General features: G+C 29.3%; 1 protein-coding gene across 1 annotated transcript in view; it reads right to left on the bottom strand.

Annotated features, from left to right (window-relative positions):
* Positions 1-14,903: 14,903 nt before the first annotated feature.
* Positions 14,904-16,829, bottom strand: part of LOC127291553 (POU domain protein CF1A) — an 83,314-nt gene continuing 81,388 nt past the window's right edge. Inside the window, exon 2 of the mRNA XM_051320741.1 lies at positions 14,904-15,110. The gene's annotated coding sequence lies outside the window, so the exon portion shown is untranslated. The remainder of the gene's footprint in view (positions 15,111-16,829) is intronic.

The raw sequence follows: 16,829 nt of genomic DNA, 5'->3' as shown, positions 1-16,829 counted from the left end.
ATACTATTTTGAATTATTTAGTTTTAGAATAAGTAAATAACTTATTAATTATTATTATTTATTACTTTTTATTATTTTATTAATTATTGATTAATATTTATTTATTTATTATTACTATTATTATTATTATTATTATTATTATTATTATTATTATTATTATTAATGTTATTATTAAATTAATTATTCATTATTATTTCGAATATAAAAAAATAAAATTAATTTTAAAAAAATTGAAACATTTGGGAAAAAAAACTTTTTTTTGCAATGTCCTCTCTATGTATATATATATTAGAATATATGAAGTGTGCGGAGAGCGTGTATAATATTCAGCACGAGTGTTCGCGCGCGCGGCAACTTTTATCTCTTCTATTAACCCCACGAGGTAATTAAATTAAATGATCCACGGGCTCTCAATCATCTGCCGTGGCGGTATTGCGGCCCCGTAAGTACCTATATTTATTCCGTCGCCCTTTTGAGCGCCAACAAAACTTTCGTTTCAAGTTTGCATCTCAAATGTGATGCGCGCGCATACACATACACATACACATCACTGACTGTGTGTGTTGACGTATCTTGTTGCAAAAATTGAATATATATATTCTATGGAGAAAAACGCACCGCAAAACCATTACTATCACCCCCCCCCCCACACACACACACACACACACACGCACAATATACCGCATTAAGTCAAAAGGTCTTTAAAACGTATAAATAAATTATTTTTCAAAATATCTCACATAATTTTTTACCATCAAGGCCGGTTTTAAAGGATGGAGGGGGGATGGAGGACAAATCCAGAGTACCAAAAAAGTAAGTAAATTAAGTTACAAATTTATTTTGATCAAAGATCAAAGAATTAACTTGTAGTTTATTAATTCCTGCTCATCATTTACTTATAGTTAAGTTATAGTTAATTTTTTAAAATTCAAAATGGCGGATCCAATATGGCGGATGGAAAAAAATGTTTAAAATGCTCTAAAATTTGTTTCTCGAGGGTTGATGATTACGAATTTGGCATCAGATTTTCAAAATTTAAAATGGCGGATCCAAAAAGGTTAGACAACTTTTACAAAAGAATGCACCAATTTTCCTGATAATTGTTACTCGGGGGGATTTTCGGGGTTCGTACATCGGATTATGAATTCGATGTCAGATTTTTAAAATTCAAAATGGCGGATCCAATATGGTGGCCTTTTGAAAAAAAAATTTTTTTTTTGAAACACTTTGAAAATTTGTTACTTGGGAGGGGTTTTCGTGGTCGCTGATTACGAATTTAGTGTTAGTTTTTAAAAATTCAACATGGCGGATTCAAAATGGAGGACAACTGTTTTCAAAAATTGATCCAATTTGCCTAAAAATTATTATACTCGGGGTTTTTGGGGTCGTTTATTATACGAACCCGATGTCAGATTTTCAAAATTCAAAATGGCGAATTCAAAATGGCGGAAAACTTTTTTTTTTAAATTAATCCAATTTGCCTGAAAATTGTTACTCAGGTGTTTTCGGGGTCGCTGATTACGAATCCGATGTTAATTTTTCAAAATTCAAAATAACGGGCTTCTATATGGTATGTCCAATTTTATTTTTCTAAATATTTTTTATGTTATTGCAAAAAAATATTTTTTTAAAATTCTCAAAAATAACATTTTTTTTAAAAAAAAGGTAAAAATTTCTGCACAGGTTGCAATATAGATATAGTATGTGTACAAATCTGAATGTTCATTCCATCGAAGGGTTGCTATACTGCTGGTCTCATGTATATAGTGTGTTGGCTTTTGCGCGCACGTGTTAGATATAGCAAATATGTATATATATATATATATATATGTATGTAGAGGAAGAGAGAGAGAGAGAGAGAGAAAGTATAGAAGAGGGGTGACTTAGCTGTGAAGCTCCCTTGGGAGTTACGTACCATTTTGCATAAATCGCGAGACACCCCGTGTCGTATCTACGAACCTCTCTCTCTCTCTCTCTCTCTCTCTCGGGGAGAGATTCTGGAATAGGTTTGAACCCATTCGCCTAAACCCCCTTGGGGTATATATATATAGAAGAAGATGGTGGTGCGGAGCGCGGATGAAGAAAAAGGAAAAGAAGAGAAGAGGGGGGTGGGGGGTGGGACGCGCATTGAAAAAAAATAAATAAAAGAGAAAAAAAGCAGAGAGAGAGAGAGAGAAAGAGACAAAGAATAAAAAGTATGTAACCAAGAAATTTGATATCGTGTCTGTACATCTACTTTTGCACAGACGCAAAACACCCTCCAATCCCGCAACCTCCATCCCTTTTTCACGTCTTACCTTTTGCAATACTACCATTTTCATTCGCGAATCATGCGAGAATATTGTTCCGCGTTTTATGGCTATTCTTTCAAGTTCACCGCGTGGAATAATAATCAGCGCGTCAAAATGTAATTTTATATCCACTGTCTCTTCCTCTTTCTTCTTTTTTTTTGTGCTACCTAACATGAATTTAATCCTAACATTACTTAACTTAAACTAAACTAACCTAATATTATACCTAACCTAACACAATCTAACCTAAACTAACCTAATATTACCTAACCAAACACAATCTTTTATTACCTAACCAAACTCAACCTAACCTAAACTAACCGATTAATATCTAACCTATCCTAACTTTAAAAAAGTCTAACGAAACCTAACCTATAACACAACCCAAACTAAACCAACTTAATCTAACATAGCCTAAAGTGACATAATTTTAACTAACCTTAATTAATGTAACCTATTCTAACACAAACTAACGCATTCTAAAGTAACATAACCTAAAATTACCAAACATAAACTAACGTAATCCAACCTGACTTGACGTAAATTAACTTAACAGAGCCTAATCTAATAATAACCTTTAATTACCTAACCTAACATAAATAATCTAACACGTAACCCAACCATGCCTAACCTAAACTAACCTAAAGCAATTCTATTTGTACAAGCTGAACTTACCTAACTTAATGTATCGTGATCCAACCTGACCTAACGTAACCTAACCTTACATAGCCTAATCTAACCTGACCAAATATTACCTAATCTAACATAAATAATCTAATGTAACCTTAACTAACCTAACATAACCTAACTAAATATTATCTAACATAACCTAACCTAACTAAATATTGCCTAACATAACCTAACCTAACTAAATATTGCCTAACATAACCTAACCTAACTGAATATTACCTAATCTAATGTAACCTAACCTTACCTAACGTAACATAACCTCACATAAATAATCTAACGTAACCCAATCTTGCCTAACCTAAACTAACCTAAAGCAATTCTATTTGTACAAGCTAAACTTACCTAACTTAATGTATCGTGATCCAACTGACCTAACGTAACCTAACCTTACTTAGCCTAATCTAACCTGACCAAATATTACCTAATCAAACATAAATAATCTAATGTAACCTTAACTAACCTAACATAACCTAACTAAATATTATCTAACATAACCTAACTAAATATTATCTAACATAACCTAACTAAATATTATCTAACATAACCTAACTAAATATTATCTAACATAACCTAATCTAACTAAATATTGCCTAACATAACCTAACCTAACTAAATATTACCTAACATAACCTAACCTAACTAAATATTACCTAATCTAATGTAACCTAACCTTACCTAACCTAAATTAACCTAACGTAAACTAACATAACCTTTCGAAAACTAAAACAAATAAAACTATCCAAACATAATCTAACGTAACCAAACCAAACTTCATAATATAATGTAACTTAAACTATTACTTAACTTAAATTAACCTAAATTTGTAAAACATAATCTAACATAATCCAACCTGATCTAACGTAACTTAACCTAACAAAATCTAACCTAACCTTACCTAATCTAAAATAACCTAATATTAACTAACCTAGATAATGTAACCTAATCTATAACCTAACCGAATATCTCGAAAATCTGTTAATAATTTTTAAGTTAAAAATATTTATTAAAAATCACTGTCATATAGTTTGTTTTTTTAATTTTTCTTTTTTTGTTAAAATTTTTTAGTGTTTTCTCTTTTTTTTTTTAAATAGGGAAAATAAATATATTTACGTGTCTGAAAAGTGGATCCAGTGAAAATGGAAGCTGCTGTTTGTTTGTGTGTATATTCATCTCAACAGTTAAAAGGGGACGAGAGTTAAAATTTTCCTGTTACAATTTTGAGGTCCTCGAATATATATATATATATGAAATAAGCATTAACTGCACCCTGAGCCATTGTTTCATTTAATTCTGAGCCATCTCCCCCCCCCCTTCAACCCCACCACCACCCCTCTCAAGAGTACACACTGCCCCTATATATAGTTTGGTGCAGTCAAGTTATCGTCATAGCTATAAAACAATACGGTCCTCTTTCTACAGTAGAACGAGAGCGAGAGAGAGAGAGAGAGAGAGAAAGCATATTGTGGTTATTGTTGAGGAATAAGCCATTTTGTCGTCATGACCACCTATGTCAGTTTTCCCGGAAATATAAATATACTTGAATAATATACTATATATATATATATATATATATATATATATATATATATATATATATCTTTTTTACAATTGCAAAATTTTTTTTTCTTTTTTTTTTGATACTTCATAATAGAAAAATTAAATTTTTGTTGTTAAAATTATTACCATTTTACCCCACGTTTGTTCACTATTACCCCACTACGTGTAAAATTTACCACATTACCCCTAAGTTTATATACGCAATTGACTGTTTTGTGTTTTGAAGAAGAAAGTAAAAAAAAAATTGTGTAAGCAAAAATTTTTAGGAAATTACTATTTTACCCCGCTCGATTATACTTTTACCCCACTAAATACATATTATGCTATACTTTTAGTGAAGTATACACATTACCCCTATATAGGTGTCAATTATTCATTACATTTTGTTTCAAGAAATAAAGTAAAAAAATAGTGTAAGTTAAATGTTAGAAAATTACTATTTTACTTCACTTGGTCACTTTTACCCCACTAATACATTTCTACTATACCTTTAGTAATGTATACATATTACCTCTATATTCAACTATATTCATAATACATTCAGTTTCAAAAATAAAGTAAAATATAGTTAAAGCTAGAAAACTGCTATTTTATCCCACTATATTATTTTTACTTTAGTATTTATATATATTTTACTTGTACGTACCACATTACCCCTGTGTGGGGTAATAATTATTCGTTATGTTATATATTAAAAAAAAATAAAGTAAAAAAAAATTGAAAGCTGAAATTTTATAAAATTACTATTTTACCCCCGCCTGTTTACTTTTACCCCACTACTTGTATACTTTGCATTACCACATTACCCCTAAATTTCAACTACTCATTGTGTTTTATTATACAAACAAATAAAGTAAAGAAATCGTAAATGTTGCAATGTTAGAAAATTACTATTTCACTCCTCGTGATTACTTTCACCCCACTACTTGTATTCTTTATTTTACCACATTACCCCATGGATCGACTATTTATTGCACTATATTTTGAAAAAGAAACTAAAAAAATAGTATGAGAGTTAAAATTTTAAAAAAGTACTATTTTATTCCTCATGTACAGTTTTACCCCGCTACATGTTCACTTTTACCCCGTATATGTCGATTTATCCCACAAAATCTGATTTTTTCTCCCGAAATTTTTTTTTTATAAATTTTCAATTTTTTACTCCTATGTATACGTATATATACTTGATTTATTGTAAAAACGAAAATTGAGTCATTGGACAATAATAAAGAATGATGCCAATATTTTTTTTTCTATTCTTTTCTACTCTTTTAATTTTCGGTTTAGAAATTTTTTTTTTCATGACGTCATTTTGACATCGAATACCAAAAATGGTTACGATAATTATAAAAGAGAGAGAGAGAGAGAGATGAAAAAAAGAAAGAATGAAAGAGAGAGAGAGAGAGAGAGAAACGAAAATATGAGGTTTCTCTTTCGATAATTTTGATGGGCGGCCAATATTAACTCACGAATAATATACGGTGTGTGTATGTAAAGATACAAAAATATATATTTGTCTCTTTGCATTGTATGCAGATGAAGAAGGCTGGGCGACAATGACTATTATGATGTGTCCTAAGAGGCAGCGCGGGGCAAAATTTGCTTTCGTTTCTTTGGCTCGTGTCATATATTCAATGAAGAAAAAAAAAATTAAAAAAAATTTTTTTTTAAAAAACCTACATATATGTACCATATATATACACACACACACTTATCGAGACACTTAGGCGCACAACGCCATGGCATTATCCATAAATTAACATATCATCAATTTCAATCCAAATTGTCGCGTGATTGGCGTGACAATAAATTTTTGTTATATACTCGTTGGAAATTTTTTTTTTTTTTTTTTTTTTTATAGGAAATAATTAAAAATTTTAATTTAGATAACTAAAAGAAAAAGAAATTTTTCTCTATATAGCGAAATTTGGATGTGCAATATTACCCCAATATTGCTTGGATTTGTTTAATATTCCCCCAATATATTTTATACGCAGTTTTTGACTCAAGATGCCCAAATAGTTACAAAAAAAAAAAAAATTCTGTATTTCCTTGATCTTTACAGTAGGCAGTGTCATATTACCCCAATATTTTCTGTCATTTGCAGTTCAATATTTCCCTAATATTCTTTGACGCTCTCGATATGCCGCTAATATGCTCCAATTGCTAAAAAGAAAAAAAAACATTTTTCTCTATTTTCCTGATATTGATAGTTAGTAGTGCCATATTACCCCATTGTCAAAAGATTATGATTCAATATTACCCCAAATGTTGACTGATAGTGTCAATTCCAAATACCCAAACAGTTAACTGGAAAAAACGAATTTTTCTGTATTTCTTCGAACTTTACAGTAAACAGTGTCATATTACCCCATTACCTACAGATAATGATTCAATATTGCCCCAAATGTTGATTGACACTGTCGATCTCAAATACCGTAAATATTTAAGTGAAAAAAGTAATTTTTCCGTATTTTCTCGATTTTTATAAAAAGCAGTTCCATATTACCCCAAAATTTCTTGCAACAGGTAATTATTCAGTATTGCCCCAATATTGTTTAAAACTGTCGATCCAAAATGCCCTAATGGCTATAAGTGGAAGAAACAAATATTCGAGTGTTTCGGTAATCTTTACAATAAACGATGCAATATTACCCCAACTTGACTTGCAAGTTACGGTACAATATTACCTCAATATTGGCTGATACTTTCGATCCAAAATGCCCCAAAGGAAAAAAAAAACAAATTTTCATGTATTTTATTTATTTCTACAGTAAACCATGAGCAATATTACCCCAACATTTTTTTGCATCTTGCAGTGCAATATTACCCCAATGTTGGCCGATACTGTCAATCCAAAATGCCCTCTTTTACCAAAGTGGAAAAAACTAATTTTTTTCATCTACTTCATTGATCTCTTTGCAATAAGCAAGTGCAATATTACCCCAATTTTTTTTACAACCTGCGATGCAATATTGCTTCAAAAATTTTCTGCAAATTATGATTCTATATTAACCCCAAATATTTCTAATAGTTTTCTGTGCTTTATTACCCCAATATTGCCTAAAGTAATATACCTATACGATAAAATTTGCAACTGAATGAAAATATTGCGCCTTGTTTTTGTCACAATATGCAATATTACACCATACATAATTACCCTAATATTTCCTGTATAGCTTATGCAATGAAATATTATCCCCAACAGTTGCTTGAAGTATATACGATAAAATTTTTAGCTAAATAAAAACATTACCCCACGTTTTTGTCACAATATACAATATTACCCCAATATTTTTCTAATGCAGAATTACCCTATATATTTTCAGTAGCTTGAGTTGCAAAATATTCGCCTGGTGTATTTACAATTGAATTTTCAAAAAAAAAAATTTTTCCCCTTATTCTTGTGGCAATATGCAATATTACCCCAATATTTTTCTTGGTACAGAATTACCCCAAAAAATTTTCTGTTACAAAATTACCCTAACATTTCTGTGTAGCGCAATATTTTCCCAACAATATCTAAATTATGCAACAATTTTAATAACAAAATGAAAACATTACACTTTGTTCTTTGCAACAATATATACAATATTACCCCAAAATACTTTCTTCTCCCTCACAATACAAATATATTACCCCATTTCTTTTCTTTCTACGATTCAAATATTTTTTCTCAATATTATTTTTCTGCAAATTACCCTAAATTATTACCATTAACCTTGTTAGTACAATATTACCCCATTTTTGCAATATTACCCCAAAATTTATTTTTAAAAAAATTACAAATTCACTTTCTATTTTTTATGTCAATTTACAGAAAAAAAAAAGAAATAAATTCCAATTTTGAAGAACACTTGACACATAAGAGAAAAAAAAGGGGGGGTAATAGTGTACACGAGGGGGGGTGGGGAGAAGAGAGTTAAGGAAAAGCAGTACCGAGAGTGGGTTTTCCATTTGGGTCGATATGACTCCTGGGGGGTTATTTGGTGCACGGATACAGGAGTCGCGTACTACCGGTGAGTGAAGGGGGGTAAGGGGGATGTAGGGGGGGAGGGGAGAGAAGAGAGCAGTTTATAGATAGATACGCGAACGATGTGGTGTAGGAAGAGGTGGATTGGTAAACCGGTCACGTAGTGCTCGGCGATGAATGGACCCGCCGAGTTGAGCCCAGAGAGCCAGGAATTGGCTACTGGGCATACCACCGACCACCTACCCCACACTGCGTCAGCTTCATCCGCGCCCTTCCTCCCCCCCCCCTTTACCCCCTTCCTCCATTACTCTGTCTCCCTTTTGGAATTACAAAAGAGGTTCTCAAATTGAGGCAACTTGCCCCCAAAAATAAAATTTTTTTCTATAAAAATGACTGTAATTTGAATTTTTTTTTTCTAATATACGGGGTAATGTGACATATGAGATTTTTCATTTTTAACAAATTGGCAACAATTTTTTCTCTAATAGAAATTAGTACCGGGTTTTTTTTTTACTAACAGAGGATTTGGTTTTAACGATAATAAGTAATATGCAAAAAATAATTAATAATAATAATAATAATTATTATTATTATTATACAAATAATAATAATAAATATAAAAATAGTAATACTAGTAGCAAAGAAATGTAATTTTTTCTAAATTTGTTTTTCTTTATCGCTTGATTATTAAAAAAAAAAGGAGACTAGTGCAATACGATCAATGGAACTGGAGTGGGGACTTACCCCCACTTTTTTTTAAGTAGCCGAACATGAAAATATTTATATTTTTAACAATAATTTAGTAAAAGTTTTACTTGCTTCAGAAGATTTTTTTTTTTTTTTAGAATTATAACACAAAATGATTACAATGTGAAAAATAAATTACGAATGTTTGGGGCAAATTGTCATCTGGGGTAATAATAAACATCAATCAGGGGTAAAATGGAACATTAGAACTTTCGATTTTTAACAAATTATTATATAGCAATAATTTTTTTTTAAATAAAAATTATTACATGATTATTTTTCTAAAATTACGAAAAAATTTAGTTATAACGCTAATAATAATTTATAGTAATAATTAATAATAATAATAATAATAATAATGATAATGATAATAATAATACATATAATAATATAATACTATTAACAAAGAAAGGTAAATTTTTGTAAAATTATTTTCTTTATCGCTTAAAATATTAAAAAAATTGCATAGTCCGATTCGGTCAGTGGAACTGGAGTGGGGACTTCCCCCACACTCTCTTTCCAATAGCCGAACATGAAAATTTTCATTTTTTTCACAATTGAGCGAAAGTTTTACTTGCTCTAGGCGAATTTTTTTGGCAAATGATAAAAAAAAATAATTACGATGATAAAAATACAGTACTCGTGTTATTTGGGATAAATTGACACAAGGGGTAATAATGAACTTCGATCGGGGTAAAATGGAACATGAGCTTAATTTCCCCGAATTTTCATTATATATTATTATTATTACTTTTATTATTATTATTATTATTATTATTATTATTATTATTATTATTATTATTATTATTAAAAATATTATTTTATTTTTGCTATTCCTTTTGCAAATTATTTTTTACTATTTTGTGTAGATATTTAAAGGAAAAAAAACAATTTTTTTTTCTCTATTTTTAACAATTCTCCACTTGCATCTTTAGCGATTGGATGGATTTCCAAACATGAGTGTTGGGAATGTTTCGAAGCGTGATTCTCGTCTCGTTGTCACCCTCGTATTCGGGGCTTTTGGTAACCGAACCTCGTCCTCACACCCTCATTTTCTGTGTATGTATGTATGTATATTTGTGTGTATGTGCCCAGGTCGCTCTCCGTTATACCCCTTTGCGCAATCTAAACCAAGCCTCTGATCTACCATAAAGTCATTTCATAACCCATCCCGAGGGTTAACTATCCCCCCATACATCCACCCCCCTTTTTGACCCCCCCTTCACTCTTCCTCTCTCTCTCTCTATCTCTCTCTAAAGTACCAAATCCCGAGTTAAACGTGACTCGACCGGTCTCACAAACTCGTCACGGCAAATCCCTCTAACCCACCATCCTCTCTCACTCTCTCTCTCTCTTTTCTATATTCCCTGAAAACTGCATTCAAGAAATCGATAATATTCACTATTTTCAATTTATTTATTATTATATGGATGGAGAACTTGGTATTTTTTTTTAATTCACTATCTGAAAACAAGAGGTAAAATTCTCATTGAAAAATAGTTGGAAATAATGGTATTTTTGGGGTAAAAGTGAACATTGTGGGGTAAAATGGTACAAGAGGGGGTAAATTAAAACAATGAATCGGTTTTGTTATTTTTATATTCTATATTTGATTTTAAGAAAAAATTGCAAAAAAAAACGTGTATGGAAATAATCTTTTTGTGAGGGGTAAAAGTGACTACACGGGGTAAAGTGGAACAAGATGGGCCAAAATTAAAGCTGAGGATAGTTTTTGTTAATATTTATAAATTGTATTTGATTTTTAGGCAAATTTGCAAGAAAAAACGAGAATGACAACAATCGTAGTTTTGGGGTAAAACTGAACATTGTGGGCTAAAATGGTACAAGCGGGGCTAAATTAAAACAATGAATCGGTTTTGTTATTTTTAAATTGTTTACTTGATTTTTGAAAAAAAAATTGCAAAAAAAAATGAATATAGAAATCCTCTAATTGTGAGGGGTAAAAGTGAACACACGGGGTAAAGTGGAACAAGAGAGGCTAAAATTAAAGCTGAGGATAGTTTTTGTTAATATTTATAAATTGTATTTGATTTTTTGGCAAAATTGCAAGAAAAAACGAGTATGATAACAATCGTATTATTGGGGGTAAAAAAAACACAGTGGGGTAAAGTGGAACAAGGCAGGGGAAATTAAACAAAAACTCGGTTTTGTTATTTTTAAATTCTATATTTGATTTTTGAAAAAAATGAATATAGAAATACTCTTATTGTGAGGGGTAAAAGTGAACACACGGGGTAAAGTGGAACAACAGAGGCAAAAATTAAAGCTGAGGATAGTTTTTGTTAATATTTATTATAAATTGTATTTGATTTTTAGGCAAAATTGCAAGAAAAAACGAGTATGAAAACAATCGTAGTTTTGGGGTAAAAATCAACACAGTGGGGTAAAGTGGAACAAGGAAGGGTAAATTAAACAATGAATCGGTTTTGTTATTTTTATATTCTATATTTGATTTTAAGAAAAAATTGCAAAAAAAAACGTGTATGGAAATAATCTTTTTGTGAGGGGTAAAAGTGACTACACGGGGTAAAGTGGAACAAGATGGGCCAAAATTAAAGCTGAGGATAGTTTTTGTTAATATTTATAAATTGTATTTGATTTTTAGGCAAATTTGCAAGAAAAAACGAGAATGACAACAATCGTAGTTTTGGGGTAAAACTGAACATTGTGGGGTAAAATGGTACAAGAGGGGCTAAATTAAAACAATGAATCGGTTTTGTTATTTTTAAATTGTTTACTTGATTTTTGAAAAAAAAATTGCAAAAAAAAATGAATATAGAAATCCTCTAATTGTGAGGGGTAAAAGTGAACACACGGGGTAAAGTGGAACAAGAGAGGCTAAAATTAAAGCTGAGGATAGTTTTTGTTAATATTTATAAATTGTATTTGATTTTTTGGCAAAATTGCAAGAAAAAACGAGTATGACAACAATCGTATTTTTGGGGTAAAAGTGAACATTGTGGGGTAAAATGGTACAAGAGGGGCTAAATTAAAACAATAAATCGGTTTTGTTATTTTTAAATTCTATACTTGATTTTTGAAAAAAATTGCAAAAAAAACGAATATAGAAATACTTCTATTGTGAGGGGTAAAAGTAAACACACTGGGTAAAGTGGAACAAGAGAGGCTAAAATTAAAGCTAAGAATAGTTTTTGTTAATATTTATAAATTGTACCGTAAAATGGGGTAAAGTCGGCGTTTGGGGGTAAAGTCGGCCGGCGCTTTAAATCATTTTAAAGTTTAACTATTACTTTTTTCCAGAAGAAATCCGAGTTTTATTAAAAATGTAGTTAGAATTAATGTAAATTAATAAATGAAGTACAATATTTAAGTGTTTAAAGCGCCGGCCGACTTTACCCGCAAACGCCGACTTTACCCCATTTTACGGTATCTAAATAATTAAAAAAATTTTTTTACAATTTATTTCTTTTCTTACTAATTTGCAAAAAGTTGTTTGAAAATAATTATACCTTTGGGGTAAAAGTGAACACGAATGTCAAAAATTAGTCAAATGATGATAAATTAAACAAAAAAAGCCATTTTTCTCGTTTTAAAAATTTACATTCGAATTTTTGGGGAAAATTTGAAAAAAAATACTCATAAACAATGATATATATTTTAGGGTAAAAGTAAATACGGGGTAATAGTGAACACGTGAAATAAAAACAAAACTAACAATAATGATATAAATAGTGTTTTTTTGGGGTAAAAACAAAACACTGGGGTAAAAGTGGACCAAGCCTTTTTGATTGAAAGATTAGTTTTCTCAATTTAAAAGAACTTTAAACATTGTTTTTTATAATAATTAAATATAATAATAAATTTTCACTTACCATTTTTTTTTCTTCATCAGCTGAAGAGAAATTTAAATATAGAAAAAGTAAAATTTCTTTCATATTTTTCATATTCTATATCTCTGCGCTTTGAAAGACGATAAAAATTAAAGAAAGAAAAAAGTTTCGAGGAAAAAAGAATTTTTTTTTTTAAATTTTAATTTAAAAACTCAATAACGAAAGAAAGAAACGTGTCTATAAATTAACTTAGTCGACAAGTGAGATCTGTGAAAAATAATAAAAAAAAAAAAAAAAAAAAAAGGGTCCAATGAAGTTAGAAAAGAAACCCTTTCGTTAATTTCGCCTTAGCAGATGGTGCATATTGTCGACGACTTTACGAGCAATCATCCTCCACCTTTTACAAACTTTTAGACTCTTGAAACTTTATAAATTCTTTTGCTCGCGCTTGTATTGTGTGAGCCATATTTTTAAATTTTGTATACTTATTTATTTTGTTAAAAAGCAAATTCATTTACTATACGATTGAAAAAAAAAATTTAATTACAAAATTTTGAAAATAATTTTAAATTAAAAATAAATAAATTCAGAGTAAAATAATACATTGATGGGGTTAAAAGTAGACATGTAACAAATTTTTTTGATACTACAAAATTTTCGACTTTATATTGAAAGTTAAATTATAATTTTTATTTTTATAAATAAAAGTCGGGGTAAAATTGAATATGGGGTAAATTGGAACATGTTTTTATTGTTTAAATTTTGTTTCTAATTTACGCGAGGGGTGATTTAGAACACGTTTTAAAACTACTAAATTTGCAACTTTCGATTTGAAATAGAAAATAATTACGGGGTAAAATGGCAGACGGGGTAAATATGTTGTTGGTGTTTTAATTTCGTTTATAATTTAGAAGGGATAATTTGGTACACGTTTTAGAACTAAAAAACTTAAAGCTTACGATTTTAAATAGAAAATAATTACGGGGTAAAATTGAACACGGGGTAAATTATAACATATTTTTGCTTTTTAATTTTGTTTTTAATTTATCTCGAGTAATTTGAAACACGTTTTAGAATTATAAAATTTGCAACTTTCGATATAAATAAATATTAGAAAATAATTACGGGGTAAAATTGAAAACGGGGTAAATTGTAACATGTTTTTGCTTTTTAATTTTGTGTCTAATTTTTTCTGCGATAATTTGGAACACGTTTTAGAATTATAAAATTTGCAACTTTCGATATAAAATATTAGAAAATAATTACGGGGTAAAATTGAACACGCGGGGTTAATTGGTACCTTTTTTAAAAACTTTTTAATTTTGTGTCTAATTTTTTCTGCGATAATTTGGAACACATTTTAGAACTATACAAAATTCGAAACTTGCAATTGTAAATAGAAAATAATTACGGGGTAAAATGGAACACAGGGTAAATTTAAAAATATATTTTTATTGTTTCTTGACTATAAATATAAAATTTCTAAAAATGAAAAAGATGTCAAATAATGTTAAATTATTATTAATATTTAATATTTTTAATATATATACTAAAATAGATTTTAAAAATTAATTGCGCAGTTTTTTTGTATTAAAAAAAAATTTTTTCTCAAGAAATAATAAATTGAAGAAAAAATAGATAAGTGATACGAAAGTTGAAAATGAATTTAAAATGAAAATTTATATAAGAAATTTATATGCTTAATAAATTTACACCTATATATATATATATATATATATATATATATATATATATATATATATATATATATATATATATATGAGAAAAGGAAATATTTAAGGAGGGGGATTAGTGAAATAATGCACATCGAAGTACATAAAATAGTGTCTTAATCATAGTAACCCACTTGCTACAGCCTTTAATCGTAGATTTAACATATAGTAAATGTTAGTTCTAAGTATTAATATGCACATTCACACGGGATGATAGGTTGGCAGCTGCGCCGAATATTTCCTCTCTCGTTCTTTATTTTTTATTTTTTGTTGAGAAAAGTCCCAAAAAATTTCCTTCAAGAATCAACTGCAACAGAAATAAAAAAAAAAATTTTTATTAAAAAACCATTTTTTAATAATTACGAGAAATTTTAATTTTATCACGGAAAAAAATCTTTACCTTAAACAATGATAAGTTTCACTGGAACATCGATATGTTTCACTGAAACAGCGAAATTTTTTGCTATTCTAGAGAAACTTATAGCTGTTCTAGATAAATTTTTCATTATTAAAATTATTGCCGATTTTAGTTTCACTGAAACAGCGATATGTTTCCCTAAAACAGCGAAATTTTTTGCTATTCTAGAGAAACATATAGCTGTTCCAAATAAATTGTTTATTGTAAATTGGGGGTAATGTTACCCCAATTGGGGTAATGTTACATACAAGTAGACGGGTAAATTCTACTTGGAGTTTTATTTTTTCAAATTCTTTTTAATTTACCATTTTTTGTAACAACATTGGAGGGAAAATAGTGTTTTAAGGGGTAAAAGTGAATATGGGGGTAAAAATGTATAAGTGCGGGGTAAATTGAAACATTGGGTAAATTTTAACTGCTATTTCTACAAATTTTTTTTAAAGGAATTTCTCCAAAAAAAGATAAAAAAAAATTGTTATAAATTAATAATTGATAAAACGTAAAATCCGGGGTAATATTGAACAAGTGGGGTAAAAATAAACAAAATTATTTTTCAACATAGGAGAATATATAAAAAGACAAAAATATTTTAGCTATTTTAAAAGAAATAGTACTATTCACGCAGTGAAACGCGATACCTGCGCAAGTAAAACACAAGGGGTAAAATTGTCCAAAATGGGGTAAAATGGAACTTCAAAAGTTTTATTTTACCAAAGGTAAAGTGTATAATTTCCAAATTTCTATTTTACCAAAGATATAGAGTGAAATTTCCACTTTTTTCCATATTTTATTTCTCACTTTTACATGTAATATAAGACACCAAAATGAAATTAGTTCTTTGCTGGGGTAAAACGAAGCATGGGGTAAAATGTCATTTCAATGTAAAATAGAGTCAAATGGAATTTTAATTATTTTTTCAACTTTTGCTGCTTTATATTTCTCATGACTATACAAGTAATATAAGAAGCGAAAATGAAATTATGTCTTTTTGGGTAAAATAAGACTTGGGGTAAAATGTCATTTTTATATTAAAAATGGGGTAAAACTGTACTTGAATCATTTTTCCACTATTGTTTGCTTTATATTTCTTATAATATCTGTAGGCAATCTGTAGGCACAAAAAATAAAATTTATTTTTTGAGAGGTGGGGGTAAAACGAACAAATGGGGTAAAATGTCATTTTTATACGTCAAATGATACTTAAATTATACTTTTCCACTGTTATTTTTCAAATATTTCTCATATCTACAGGCAATATATAAGACACAAAACTGAAATTATTTCTTAGGGGGTAAAACGACATATATATGGGGTGAAAATATCATTTTTATGTATAAAACAGAATCAAATGAAAGTTGAATTATTTTTTTTTTCGTTATATTTCCCATACTCACAGGCAATACACAAAATGCAAAATCGAAATTAGTTCTTGGAAACGGGGTAAAACGACTTGTGGGGTAAAATGTCATTTCTATACGTCAAATAATACTTAAATTACTTTTCCACTGTTCTTTTTCTAATATTTCTCATATCTACAGGCAATATATAAGACACAAAACTGAAATTATTTCTTAGGGGGTAAAACGACATATATGGGGTGAAAATATC

This window comes from Leptopilina boulardi, unplaced genomic scaffold, assembly GCF_019393585.1.
Source record: "Leptopilina boulardi isolate dan_hultmark-lab unplaced genomic scaffold, ZJU_Lbou_2.1 LbouV2_144, whole genome shotgun sequence".
In the NCBI taxonomy this organism is placed as follows: Eukaryota; Metazoa; Arthropoda; class Insecta; order Hymenoptera; family Figitidae; genus Leptopilina; species Leptopilina boulardi.
Note: the sequence above shows the minus strand (reverse complement) of the source record. Positions and strands in the feature narration are given on the sequence as shown.